Raw genomic sequence first — 14,538 nt, 5'->3', positions numbered from 1 at the left:
AAGAAAAAAGAAAAAAGAAAAAAAAAGGAAGAAAAAAGAAAAAAGAAAAAGAAAAAAGAAGAAAAAAGAAAGAAAAAAGAAAAGAAAAGAAAGAAAGAAGGAAAGAAAGAAGGAAAGAAAGAAAGGAAGGAAGAAAGGAGGGAGGGAAGGAGGTAGAAAGATATGTTACCAGAAGGAGGTGTTGATCCAGCTGATGGATGTTAATCCTGGTCCCAGCGTCGATCCACATGATGGGATGGTTAATCCTTGTCCCAGCATCTATCCACAGGATAGGATGGTTAATCCTTGTCCCAGCATGGATCCCTACCCTCATGCTGGGATGTTAATCCTGGTCCCAGTGTCCATCCAGCTGGGTGGGTCTGGCCGATGGGAAGCCCAGGATCCTGGGGGTTCTTTGCCCATCCTGTGGAAGCCTGAGGTCCATCCGCGGGGGGCGGAGGAGGCAGAGGAGGCCTGGGCGGGCTTCTCCTCATCCATGGCCATGGTCCTGTTCCTCTCCATTGCCCTGTTCCTGCCCATTGCTGTCGTCCTGTCCTGCAAAGACAGGGAGAGGGCGAGTGAGGGCGAGAGAGTAAGAGAGAGAGAAGGAGCTGTTGCTGCTGGGGAGCAGCTGAGATGGGCTGAGCTCTGCACCCCTTATATACCCCTGGGGCAGGGCGGGGTCTGGGATGTCACAAAGGTCTCTGGGCACACCCATGTCCCACCTCACAAAGGGCCCTGGAAGGCGCCCCCATGTCACAAAGGGCCACCCCCGGCCCCCCCTGGACAGCGGGACCGCCTGGACCCGGCCCGGGGCAGCCCCGGCACTTGTGGCCTTTGCAGCCCCTGCTGTGCCCGGAGCCCTGCGGGGCTTTGGCCACGGTCCCACACGACCCCCGCTCTCCACAGGGCACAGCCCGGGCTTTGCAGGCTGGGCTGGCCGGGGCAGCAGGAATTGGCCCCGTGGCCGTGCCAGGGAGCTGTGGGCAGTGTCTCCATGGTCTGGGGTGTCCCTCAGGGCTCTGCCTTGGCCCCGCGGCTCCTCAGGGCCTTGGGCAGGGACAGGCAGTGGCACCGAGCACATCCTCAGCACGGGGGCAGGGGACAGGGGCTGTTGGAATGACAAGAAACATCATAAAATCTGCTGGAAAAAAACAGGATTTGGAAACAGAGTCGTTATTATTTCGGTTTTGTTTTTAGTTTTGGGGTTTCTTGTATCCTTCAAAAGAACCGGGTCCCTTCCTGGGTTTTTAGAAGTCAGCAGCAAAACTGTCTCCCTTGGGAGCAGCAGCGTTGGTAGTTTGGTTTGTGGCTGGTGACACAGACATTGTCATCTGCTGTGTCTGTGGTACCACTTGTAAGTGTTAATGGGAAAAGGCAATTCCACACAAAGTGAAAAGCGAAGTCTGAGTGCCTACACGGAGCACTGCTTGGATTTGGACTGGATGAGACACCTCTGATGAAGAGCCCTTCCCTCCACCAGGAATCGGTCATACTTTGTACTGGAAAGGGATAGGAGGAGGTTAAAAATAAAGGAGTGGAGCAAATAGACCTCAAGGAAGCCCAGAAATCCAGTTTCTTCAGTAGTAGGTGAGGAATAAAGGCTAAGACAGAGAAGCTGGCACTGTGTCAGAGGAACAGAATGCAGAAAGTGGATGGAAGGGGTTTGGTTGAGATTTTTAATGGATAAAAAGAGCCCTTTGTCCATTCCCTTTGAAAATTAATGCAGCTCAAGCTGGAGAGATGTGTTAAGATGGTGGATTGTTTCTGCCTTCATCCTCTGAATACCTGGAGTGACAGGAGAAGGGGGAAAGACCTCAAAGTGAAAGAGAGTAGGGTTAAATGAAATATTAGGAAGAAATTCCTGACTGTGAGGGTGGTGAGGCCCTGGCACAGGTTGCCCAGAGAAGCTGTGGCTGCCCCATCCCTGGACGTGTCCAAGGCCAGGTTGGATGGAGCTCTGATCAACCTGGGCTAGTGGAAGGTGTCCCTGCTCATGGCAGGGGGTGTTTCTGAGTGATCTTGAAAGTCCCTTCCAAACCAAGCCATTCCATGATTCCATGATGGGGGCAGCCAGGGGAAGCTCTCACCATCACTCTCTGACTTTCCCCCAGGTTTCTCTGCCTGGTGTTCCAGTCTTCCATCAGCTGCAGCCTCAGCATCAGAGTATGGCAGAGGCCCCAGGAGCTTTGTCTCTGGTCTTCACCCACAGGCAATAAAGCCATAAACCCACCAGTCCTGTCCCCTGCGCCCTTCTGTGGGAGGATTTCTTGTCAGAGCCAAACTTAATTCCTATTCATCTGAAGTTAAATCTGGAGCAGAAAACAGCTCATTACCCCAGCAGAAAACAGCTCCTTCATTACCCCAGTCTGGGGCTCCAATACACCATTGCTGGGGAGACAATTGTTTTACCTATTTAAATATCTGGGTAGGAAGATACGAGAAAATAGATGCATGTCTTCTGAATTTCACCAGAAACCATAATAGGGATTGTCTGGCTCTCTGTCCAACTGGTTTCACACGAGCTGTTTGCTGAAGGACAAGCAGAGGGAGAAACCCTTAATTGCATCCACACTGGCTGGTTTTCGGTCAGCAAATTTCCATCACTCCAGTCAGGATTGAGGGAGGCAGAGCTGCTGCATCCCCAGCTACTGAGTCCTTCTTTCCATCAGCTTATTAGCAAGGTTTTTTGGGCATCCATCCCCCATTATTACCTTCTTTTGTTCTATTTCATGGAATCATAGAATGGTTTGTGTTCGAAGGCACCTTAAAGATCATCTCGTTCCAACTCCCCTGCCCCAGGAGGGTTGTTACTAGAAAAGGGATCTGCCCCCAGAGGGTGGTGGACACTGACCAGGCTCCCCAGGGCAGTGGGCACAGCACCAAGGCTGACAGAGCTCGAGAAGTGTTTGGATGATGCTCTCAGGCACATGGTGTGACTGCTGGGGATGGTCCTGTGCAGGGACAGGAATTGGACTTGATGATCCTTGTGCATCCCTTGCAACTCAGCACGTTCTGTGATTCTGTGACCTTCCATTACCCCAGGTTGCTCAGAGCCACACCCAGCCTGGCCTTGGACACTTCCAAGGATGGGGCAGCCATAATTTCTCTGGGCAACCTGTGCCAGTGTTTTGCCACCCTCACAGTAAAGAATTTCTTCCCAATACCCCATCTAACCCTACCCTCTATCAGTGTGAAGCCATTCCCCCTTGTCCTGTCACTCCAGGTCCTTGGAATTAGACTGAATGACAACAGAGCTTCACATCCCAGTCCTGCAAATGTTACACCGATTCTTCTCAGTTCTTCCAGCAGAATTTTTATTTTCTCCAATCGTCCCTCTGTGCTGTGCTGTGTAATTCCATTTCTCACAGCCTTATTAGTTTTGTCAGCAAGGTTTTTAACTTCTAGTTTTTGCAACCACGAGTCCCAGTCCCCTGCAACAGGAGGGGATGTTAAAACCCAGGCTAAGAAGCTCAGTCTCCAAGGCAAAGCTCCCGTTAATTCCGTGTGGCCAGTACTTTTTGGAATGGATCTCACATAAAAATGTATGGGTAACACACACTCTTAAGTGCTTTAAGAAATGGAGAATGATGTAGAAAGGCTTTAGGGCTCCTCTTCTCTTTCTCTTCCTCCTTGTGTTCCTTAATATATGACAGTAAATATTACCTATCTCTAAAACAATTAATTAGAGAGATAAACGATCTGTAAATACACTGTAGAGCTGTGCTCTTAAATACACAAAATTTTAAAACAGAGTCCCTGAAGACAGTTCCAATGTCTTTTGCTTTATGGCTACTTTTAGGAAATAAGTAAAATATGCAAAGAACCATACTCAGCTGATATCTCACTAAAGATTTAAAAGGCTCTGTCAAAAACTATCACCACAAAGATTTGTGAAAGTATTTTTCCTTCTAATTTCCAGTGGGACAGTTGAAAAAATTCTCTGTGGGAAAATGTCCCGTCTTTAATGGGAACTGTTGATTTCAGAAAGTCTGATCCCAGAGAAGGTGCTGGGTCTACATGAACCCTGATGCTTGTTAGCAGCTGAGGGAGAAGAGCTGCTGAAATTCTCCCTTTGCATCTCTTTTGGTCCTTGTTTTTCTTCCCTCTTTAACACCATTTTGTACAGCATTAAACAGCAGGATCTGTGCTGACGGCTCTGCCCCTCTGCTCTGGTGAGACCCCCCTGCAGAGCTGCTCCATCCCTGGGGAACAGCCCAGCAAGGACATGGAGCTGCTGGAGAGAGTCCAGAGGAGGCCCCAAGAGGATCCCAGGGCTGGAGCAGCTCTGCTGGGAGGAAAGGCTGGGAGAGCTGGGATTGTTCAGCCTGGAGAAGAAAAGCTCTGTGGTGACCTGATTGTGGCCTTGCAGGACCTGAAGGGAGTGACAAGAAGGATGGAGAGAGACTGTTTAGGAGGGTCTGGAGTGACAGGAGAAGGGGGAATGGATTCAAAGAGGCAGAGAGTTGGGGTAGATGGGATATCAGGAAGAAATTCTTCCCTGTGAGACTGATAGGGCATTGGCACAGGTTGCGCAGAGCAGCTGTGGCTGCCCCTGGAAGTGGAAGAAAGGAGGAAAGAAAGAAGAAAGAAAAAGAAAGAAGAAGAGGAAGAAGAAGAAAGAAGAAGAAGAAGAGGAAGAAGAAGAAGTGTTGCATATTAATGTAATCTAAAGAAGACACTCCCTGGCAGGTAGGTGGCAAGCAGCCAAATCTGTTTATTTCAAAGAAAGGTGCCTCCTTATAATCTCTCTGGAGGACATGTGACTGCCTGACCAATGTCAGCACTGCACACATTGATCATGTGTCCCAGGAGGCTGTCCAGGCACTTCAAGTCCCAGAATGCACCCCTTGCATCCCTGGGACACGTCCCTACATCTCCCCCCCATCCAATTATTTAAGACGAGTCACAAATACAGTGCAATAACAACAGTGCAAATATCAGAACATTACCTTATACAACTCCCATAGCATTGCAGTGACCCAGCACATTGCTAACTCTGGTTCTTTAACAGATTATATATCTATTGAAAATGTTTTCCTTAACCTTTTAAACCTGTTTGTATTACCTTAAACCTTTATTTTCTTAAGCACTATGGTGTAACTTGGAAAATCAGCTTTCTTAGCCTAAGGGCCTTGGCCCAACTGTGTAGTACCTGTAAACTTATAACTTTTATTTTTCTCAGGGTTTATATAAACAGGAAAATTCAACTTTATTTCGAAAACAAACTAAACACAGGAAACTAAATTCTCCTAATGTGACCATGTGGCTGAGGTAGTGATACTCTTATGAGGTGTTTGGTGTTTGAGGTGCTTTATCCATTCACACAACTCTTTTATTCACTCACACACACTCACACGGGTGGCCACCACCTCACTCTCCACATACACACTCGTGGGTTTTTGTGTCAACTCTGCATTTTGCCACATTGGTCATCTTCATGTAATGCAAATGTAAACATCATCACCAAATGGTAAACATAAGTGTGATTTTGGACTCTGCATTACTCTGGTTCTTGCTGCTGTGGGGGTGTACCTAGGTAAGGTCTGACACATCTGGAAGGAACCCGTTTCAGCTCTTTTCCTGTAGACACACATGCATAACCCCTCCCTCACGTCACAAGATCTACTGGTCCTATCCACTGTCCTGAAATTAGATCCCTTATCATGACTGGTGGTTTGGGAGAGGAGAATGCCTGAGGTCTGTGTTGCCTTTCGTGCCTGCTTTTTTCAGCACTGTCACAATTTAAAAAATTGATGACATATGTTGCTTTCCACAGATGCTCTTGTGGGCTACAGTTGGATTCCCCCTTCCTTTGTTTAAGCAACATGTCTTTTAAGGTGTGATGTGTCCTTTCTACTATGGCCTGTCCTGTAGGTGAATGTGGGATGCCTGTAGAGGGAGAAATCCCCCAATTTGACAGGAAGGTTCTTACCTTTTCTGATATGTAAGCTGGTCCATTGTTGATCTTCATCTGCTTTGGGGTACCCAGCCTTGCCAAACAGCTGAGCCAGTGCCTTATCACATCTGTGTCCACCAAGCCTGTGAATCTACACCCATCTATTTGGCACATCACCTTAGGCTGTGTTGTTGTAATGGCCCTTGCCCAATAGCTTTGTGTCTTGCCTGTGCTTCCAAAAGCCCCTGAGCCCCTCTCCCCCTCCCCAGCAGGAGAGGTGCTGAAAAAAGGGATCAATTGGGCAATCTTTTGTCCTTTAGGGATGTGACAGGAGGGGTGCTGGGGTCCATGCCATTATTTGAATCTCACTGTGGGAGTCTGAGTCTATCACTCCAGGCAGAACAAACAAACCCATCCTAGTGGTTGATGATCCCCCTATCAACAGTGCATGTACCCCTGGGGCCAACGGTCCTCAAACCCCTGTAGGAATTAACACTCCAGCAGTAGATGTTATAGTTCCTGGTTCTCTGCTGGATAAATCCAGCCCAGCACTGGCTGTGGTGGAGGGGTACAGATCACCAGCCTGTTTTCCTGAGCCAAATTTGTTTGTTGTATCGGGGTGCACGACCTCGTCCCCCATCTCCAGTTTCCCTGCTGTGAGGAGTTTTTTGACCCCCACTTCCCTTGCTGACACTTTTGGCCCTCTGGTGTGGGGGTTTTCTTAGGGCAATCCCTTTGAAAATGATCAGCAGCACCACAGCTAGAGCAACCGCTTTTAGGTCTTGCCCCCTCCTGCACTCTCAGCTGGGTGCTTAAGGCTGTAGCCAGAGAAGTAGTTGGGTGTTCGACCCACCCAACAGCCTGGCAGGCTCAAACTATCTCAGCAATGCTGCAGTTTTCCCTTTTAGGGAGAGTTTGCAAAGCTCTTTTACAATCTGCATTCGAGTTCTCATATACCAGTTGCTTCAAAAGCATTTCTCTAGCTCCATCATGCTCAATTGGCCTGTTTAAAGCAGCCTGCAGCCGATCGAGAAACTGAGAGAAGGGTTCAGTAGAACCTCCTAAAACCTTTGTGAAGGACAGATTGCTGTCTCTGTCTGTACTTGGGAGTTTTCTCATTGCTCTTAAAGCCAGTTTTGCAATCACTTCACCAATTTCTCGGGGGTAGCCTGTTTGTGAGTCTACTGTGGCAAAATCCCCTTCTCCTGTTAAGCGATTGCATGTTATGCCTGCTTGTGGATTATTCCCATACACTGCACAATTCTCCCAAAAATCCATCAATCAAACTCTGTACTGTGACTGGAATCGTGTCTGGCTTTTATTTTTCAGACCCCCACTAATGGCACCCAATGTGGAGTTGGACATGTTAAGGAAGGGGACAACCTCTGTTAATTGGAGAGTTACACGAGGTTTTACTGCCATTTCCAAAGAGTTAATTTTTCTTCAAGTAGGATTCCATGGGAGATAGAGGGATTACCGAGGTTTAGGCATGGTTTTAACAATCATCTCCAAAAGTCCTTTCTTCAATCTACTTGGAGCCAGGTTTATATCTCCAGGTTGCACATCAACAGGTCTCAGAACAAGGGTCCAAATTTCTTCAGATCACAAGGTGTTTGTCAGCCTTGTTTTCCAAGGTTTGTGGTTCAAATTTACCGAGCCTCCTTTTGCTGAGAGCTGGTTTTTGTCCCCTTCAACTGTGTATTTGTTAGGACCAGTTTCAGCAAAGTTTTCCAATCCTGTGGGTTAAAGACATAAGTTGAACTCGAGGTGCCCAAATTTGCAAACACATTAGTCGAGGAAACACCCGTTTCTCTTACTAACTGCCTCAGTTCCTTTGTCACCTCATAAGGCAAAGGCTGGAACTGAGGGGCCTGGTGCTGGTGGAATATGACTGGACGTGCATGAATCACTTGCCAATCTCCCACCTGCATCGCTTCCTCGTGGCATCTACCCCACCAGTCCACCCATCTCCCTGTGCCCGCTCTCTCGCTCTCTCCCAGGGAGCCCATCTCCAGTCTCTCCTCATCATCCTCGCAGATCCTCCCCCGAATTTAAATCGGTTCGGGTTGCACGTGGTATATTCCCCCCGCTTTGTGTGTGTCTGTGTTGTGGATTTGGGCTGTGGTTCACAGCCTGGCTGGGGGGTTGGGTATTGGTGCGGGTTGGGTGTTCTGTTCATCTTTGCGCTCTGTGTAATACATCCACGATAATGGACCGTGCAGGGATGCTGTTATTAGCTTGGACATCACTTGCTCTGGCCTTATCTCCCATGAGTTTTTTGAGCTTCTCCTAAATTTCTATGTTTAGAGCTTCCACCAACGAATTTTATCCATTTCATAAGTTCTGTTAACTCTGCGCGTGTGGTTTGTACTTGATATGATCCTAACAAGAGGCACAGAGCCTCTGTGTCCTTGCCTGTTTCTGCAGAGTAGTTGTTTCCCACTTTAGCTTTACCTTCCCTAGCCGCTTTCGGACCCCAGGTGTGTGCTGGCTTTGTTTGCGACTTCTAAGATTTTACTTTCGATTTCGGCTGGAGCTGCAGCTTTTCCTGTTCCTCGGTAGCTCCGGCGTCTCGCTGCGGCAATGAGGGCGACTCCTCGCTGTCACTGCAGGCGGCAGCTCCGGCGATTCCCACTCCCTCTGTGGCGGCAGATCCCACAGAGCGGTCCCGAGTGGTGGCGGCAGTGGTGGCGGCCCCGGGCAGCAGCTTCTCCCTCCATCCCTCCATCCCTCCCTCCATCCCTCCCTCCACCCATCCCTCCCTCCACCCATCCATCCCTCCACCCATCCATCCCTCCATCCATCCATCCCTCCACCAATAAAGAGACAGGACTCGGCAGGTCCAGCTACGTAGCTTTATTTCATAATAGCTGCCTGAACAATTCAGTGCAGTGCAACAAACAGTAACCGCGAACCGCAGGAGGCTTCCAGGAACAGCAAGTCCCAGAGTGGACTTGAAGACGACGCAAGAAGAGGAAGGAAGAAGAGGAAGAAGACGACGCCGAAGAAGATGAGAAAGAAGACCAAGAAGAAGAAGAAGAAGAAGATGAAGAAGAGGAAGAAGAAGAAGAGGAAGAAGATGATGAGGAAGAAGAAGAAGAGAGAAGAAAATCGGTCTGGCCGATGGGAACTCCAGGATCCTGGGAGTTCTTTCCTCCTGAGGTCCACCCGTGGGGGGCGGAGGAGGCCGAGGAGGCCTGCGAAGAAGGAGGAAGATGGAGAGAGAAAGAGAGAGAGAGAGAGAAGGAGCCGCTGCAGGGGAGCAGCTGGGATGGGCTGAGCTCTGCACCCCTTATATACCCCTGGGATAGGGCGGGGTCTGGGATGTCACAAAGGCCTCTGGGCACACCCATGTCCCACGTCACAAAGGGCCCTGGAAGGCGCCCCCGTGTCACAAAGGGCCACCCCCGGCCCCCCATGGACAGTGGGACCGCCTGGACCCGGCCTGGGGCAGCACCGGCACTTGTGGCCTTGCAGGCCCTGCTGTGCCTAGGGGGGTCACCAAGATGATCAGAGGGATGGAGCAGCTCTGCTGGGACAAAAGGCTGGGAGAAGGCTCTGGGGTGACCTAATTGTGGCCTTCCAGACCTGAAAGTGTCAACATGAAAGATGGAGAGAGACTATTTGCAAGGGCCTGGAGTGACAGGGCAAGGGGGAAATGGCTTCAAAGTGACACAGAGTAGGGTTAGATGGGATATTAGGAAGAAATTGTTGGCTGTGAGGGTGGGGAGGCCCTGGCCCAGGTTGTCCAGAGAAGCTGTGGCTGCCCCTGGATCCCTGCAAGTATCCAAGGTCAGGTTGGAGGGGGCTTGGAGCAACCTGGGCTAGTGGAAGGTGTCCCTATGCACAGCAGTGGAAGAAGAAAATCTTTCAGGTCCCTTCCAACCCAGGCTATTCTATGATTCCATAGCTGTCTACACAGATCTGTGTCTATATACACATGTGCATGTGCACTGTTATACACAAATAATGGATGAAACAAGAGACAAAAGAGGGGGGCACAAGTCAGCAGGCTCAGAGCAGTTCCAAGTCTTTGGGCCTGCAAAAATTACACATTTGTGCTTGCATATCAAACAGTGTCCTTTGCCCTCTTCTGCCCTGGTCACTGCTTAATAAGACTTATTCAACATCTGTCTTAAGAGCTGACTGTGCAACAATGTGCACAGGAGAGTTAAAAGGATCATGGAAGGGTTTGGCTTGGAAGGAACCATAAAGTTCATTCCAACCCCCATGCCATCGACAGGGACACCTTCCACTAGATCAGCCTGCTCCAAATCCCATCCAACCTGACCTTGAACATTTCCAGGGATGGGGCACCCACAACCTCTCCCAGCAACCTGTCCCAGGGTTTCAACCCCTCGTCCTAAAAATTTTCTTCCTTATATCCAGTCGAAATCTACTCTCAGTTTGAAGCCATTACCCTTTGTCCTGTTGCAACTGGCCCTGCTGAAACATTTGTTTCTATTTTTCTTAAAAGCCCCTTGAAGTACTGAAGCTACAGTATCCAGCAGCTGGAAACCCTCAGGTTTCCAGAAGAGATACTGTTCGCAGGTTTCAGAAAAAATAAGTTCAATAAAAAGAAGACCAGGGATTTTGATTCAGCAATTTTTTTCCATTAAACACTAAGGGAAACACCAACATACCCTTCCTGGGTTTTTAGAAGTCAGCAGCAAAACTGTCTCACTTGGGAGCAGCAGCGTTGGTAGTTTGGTTTGTGACTGGTAACAATGGCTGGTAAAAAAGACATTGTCATCTGCTGTGTCTGTTGGTAAGTGTTAATGGGAAAAGGCAATTCCATCCAAAGTGAAAAGCGAAGTCTGAGTGCCTACACGGAGCACTGCTTGGATTTGGACTGGATGAGACACCTCTGATGAAGAGCCCTTCCCTCCACCAGGAATCGGTCATACTTTGTACTGGAAAGGGATAGGAGGAGGTTAAAAATAAAGGAGTGGAGCAAATCGACCTCAAGAAAGCCCAGAAATCCAATTTCTTCAGTAGTAGGTGAGGAATAAAGGCTAAGACAGAGAAGCTGGCACTGTGTCAGAGGAACAGAATGCAGAAAGTGGATGGAAGGGGTTTGGTTGAGATTTTTAATAGATAAAAAGAGCCCTTTGTCCATTCCCTTTGAAAATTAATGCAACTCCATCTGGAGAGATGTGTTAAGATGGTGGATTGTTCCTGCCTTCATCCTCTGAATACCTGGAGTAACAGGACAAGGGGGAAAGGCCTCAAAGTGAAAGAAAGTAGGGTTACATGGGATATTAGGAAGAAACTCCTGACTGTGAGGGTGGTGAGGACTTGGTACAGGTTACCCAGAGAAGCTGTGGCTGCCCCATCCCTGGAAGTGTCCAAGGCCAGGTTGGATGGAGCTCTGATCACCCTGGGCTAGTGGAAGGTGTCCCTGCCCATGGCAGGGAGTTGGAATATGATGATCTTTAAGGTCCCCTCCAACCCAAACCGTTCTGTGATATTCAGTAACTTTTAGGCTTCTAAGTTTTGCTTTGACAGATCCATGTCTTCGTTAAAATAAATGTATGGCAGGGAGGCGGGACCTTCAATGGAAGAAAAACTCCTCCCTCTCAAAGAACTATGCAAATTTGGAAGGCTGACACTTTTGAGGGAGGTGTGGCAATGAAATAACAGCTTACTAAAAACAGAGAGCAAAACAGAACAAAACAACAACCACACAATAACAGCAAACTGAACTGCCTTTGGCCAAGCAACCTTTGACTCTGTGGGCAGTGTCTCCATGGCCCGGGGCGGGCCGGGCACGAGGGGTGTCCCTCAGGGCTCTGCCTTGGCCCCGCAGCTCCTCAGGGCCTTGGGCAGGGACAGGCAGTGGCACCAGTGCACCCTCAGCACGGGGACAGGGCACGGGCAGCTGAGCTGGACAGGGGACACCACGGAAGGACGGGGCCATCCAGAGGCACCTGGACAAGCTGGACAAGTGGCACCACCAGAACCTCATGAGGTCCCACAAGGCCACGTGCCAGGTGTGCCCCTGGGTCAGGGCAATCCCAGAGTCACTGAATCACCAAGGTTGGCAGAGACTTTCAGCATCATCCAGTGCCACCCTCACCCAGCACCACCACAGTCACCCCTAATCCATGTCCCCAAGGGCCACGTCCAGACACCTCTGGAGCACTCCCAGAGATGGTGACTCCACCACCTCCCTGGGTAATTTATTCCAATGCCTGACCACTCTATTAGCAAAAATTAGTCAGCCTAAAATACAGACTTTTAGACTAGTTGAAAAGAAATAAAATCTTTTCCAACAGCCTTTTTAAGATAACTTTGTGGTCATTGTATTCCAAAGGGAAGACTTCAGGAATTAAAGCTTTAGCATACCTAAAAGAAAGTACAAAACTATGTAACATAGCAACTACATTCAAGGATATCTTTATTTTTTAAACAAGATCAGAGATCTCCCTTAACAGGAACTTGATGAAATTTCTTTACAACCCAAAAATGCAGATCTTGGTCTCCAGTTTCAAGACCTCTCCCTTATCCAAGGATCCATTCAGGGCAGTTTTTAGTTCAGTCAGGTTGGCCTCATGCAAGGGCAGAAAATAAGAACAGAAGAGAACAGAAGGACTAGAAACTATTAAATTGATATAACAAGGATCCAAATTTCCTACTCAGATCCTTTTTGTGTTTTGAAGTTTCCCTGTGTGCTGTCCCATTCCTGAGAAGTGCTGGCCAAGAGGGAGATGGGGTCAGGAAATCTGGAGAGGAGTCCTGTTCCCTCAGCCCCCGATCTCGGTTCAGTGTAAGCAGGGACAGGACCCAGGGAAGGGCTGGAGCTGGGACAGGGCAGGCTCAGGGTGGATCTCAGGACAAGGTTCTTCCCCCAGAGGGTGGTGGGCACTGACCAGGCTCCCCAGGGCAGTGGGCACGGCCCCAAGGCTGCCACAGCTCCAGGAGGGTTTGGACAACGCTCTGAGGGACAGGGGGGAGTGTTGGGGTGTCCTGGGCAGGGCTTGGGCTTGGGCTTGGTGATCCTTGAGGGTCCCTCCCAACTCAGGATATTCCATGATTCCCTGATAATTTCTGCTGCCAACACCCACTGTGCTCCCGAGATGGACCCGGAACAGAGGAGCAGGATTGGAAAACTCCGCATCTTTTCTGACCAGGTTGTGCCGACCCAGCCATGAGGGAAAGGGAGCAGCCGAGAGTGGTAAATGCTTGTGGTGGGAAGGAGCGACGAGAGTCAGAGAGTCCACAAACCATGGGAATTTTTTGTTAAACATGTATAAACTTTTATTAATAGATTTGATGAATAATATTTTTAAATATAATGCATATATTTATACTTCATTGTTATATATTATGTATTATTATATATTACATTTATCTAATATATTGAACACATAACACTGAATTAAATTTATCAAAAGAAAGATATAGAGAAAGACAGAAAAGGGGGAAAGAAAAAAAGAGAAAAAAATAAAGAGAGAAAGTGAGAAAGAGAGAAAGGAAAAAAGAAAACAGCAAAAAGAAAAAAGAAAAAAGAAAGCAAAAAGAAAAAAGAAAAAAAATAGAAAAAGGAAAAAAGAAAAAAGGAAAAACGAAAAAAAAAAGAAAAAAGCAAAAACAAAAAAAAAAGAAAAAAGAAAAAGAAAAAAAGAAAAAAGGAAAAAGAAAAAAGAAAAAGAAAAAAGAAAGAAAAAAGAAAAGAAAAGAAAGAAAGAAGGAAAGAAAGAAGGAAAGAAAGAAGGAAAGAAAGAAAGGAAGGAAGAAAGGAGGGAGGGAAGGAGGTAGAAAGATATGTTACCAGAAGGAGGTGTTGATCCAGCTGATGGATGTTAATCCTGGTCCCAGCGTCGATCCACATGATGGGATGGTCAATCGTTGTCCCAGCATCTATCCACAGGATAGGACGGTTAGTCCTTGTCCCAGCATGGATCCCTACCCTCATGCTGGCATGTTAATCCTGGTCCCAGTGTCCATCCAGCTGGGTGGGTCTGGCCGATGGGAAGCCCAGGATCCTGGGGGTTCTTTGCCCATCCTGTGGAAGCCTGAGGTCCATCCGCGGGGGGCGGAGGAGGCAGAGGAGGCCTGGGCGGGCTTCTCCTCATCCATGGCCATTGTCCTGTTCCTCTGCATTGCCCTGTTCCTGCCCATTGCTGTCCTCCTGTCCTGCAAAGACAGGGAGAGGGCGAGTGAGGGCGAGAGAGTAAGAGAGAGAGAAGGAGCTGCTGCTGCTGGGGAGCAGCTGAGATGGGCTGAGCTCTGCACCCCTTATATACCCCTGGGGCAGGGCGGGGTCTGGGATGTCACAAAGGTCTCTGGGCACACCCATGTCCCACCTCACAAAGGGCCCTGGAAGGTGCCGCCATGTCACAAAGGGCCACCCCCGGCCCCCCATGGACAGCGGGACCGCCTGGACCCGGCCCGGGGCAGCCCCGGCACTTGTGGCCTTTGCAGCCCCTGCTGTGCCCGGAGCCCTGCGGGGCTTTGGCCACGGTCCCACACGACCCCTGCTCTCCATAGGGCACAGCTTTGCAGGCTGGGCTGGCCGGGGCAGCAGGAATTGGCCCCATGGCCATGCCAGGGAGCTGTGGGCAGTGTCTCCATGGCCTGGGGTGTCCCTCAGGGCTCTGCCTTGGCCCCGCGGCTCCTCAGGGCCTTGGGCAGGGACAGGCAGTGGCACCGAGCAC

General features: G+C 49.1%; 1 long non-coding RNA gene across 1 annotated transcript; it reads right to left on the bottom strand.

The window, feature by feature from the left end:
* Nucleotides 1-212: 212 nt before the first annotated feature.
* LOC135407196 (uncharacterized) lies at nucleotides 213-13,742 on the bottom strand. The gene is made up of 2 exons (XR_010426752.1): nucleotides 13,653-13,742; nucleotides 213-534 (listed from the first exon to the last, which is right to left on the bottom strand). It is a non-coding gene; the product is annotated as an uncharacterized LOC135407196 (long non-coding RNA).
* Between the last annotated feature and the right edge of the window lie 796 nt (nucleotides 13,743-14,538).

Source organism: Pseudopipra pipra, chromosome 2, assembly GCF_036250125.1.
Source record: "Pseudopipra pipra isolate bDixPip1 chromosome 2, bDixPip1.hap1, whole genome shotgun sequence".
NCBI classification, from domain to species: Eukaryota; Metazoa; Chordata; class Aves; order Passeriformes; family Pipridae; genus Pseudopipra; species Pseudopipra pipra.
This window is presented reverse-complemented; position numbering and strand designations above follow the sequence as displayed.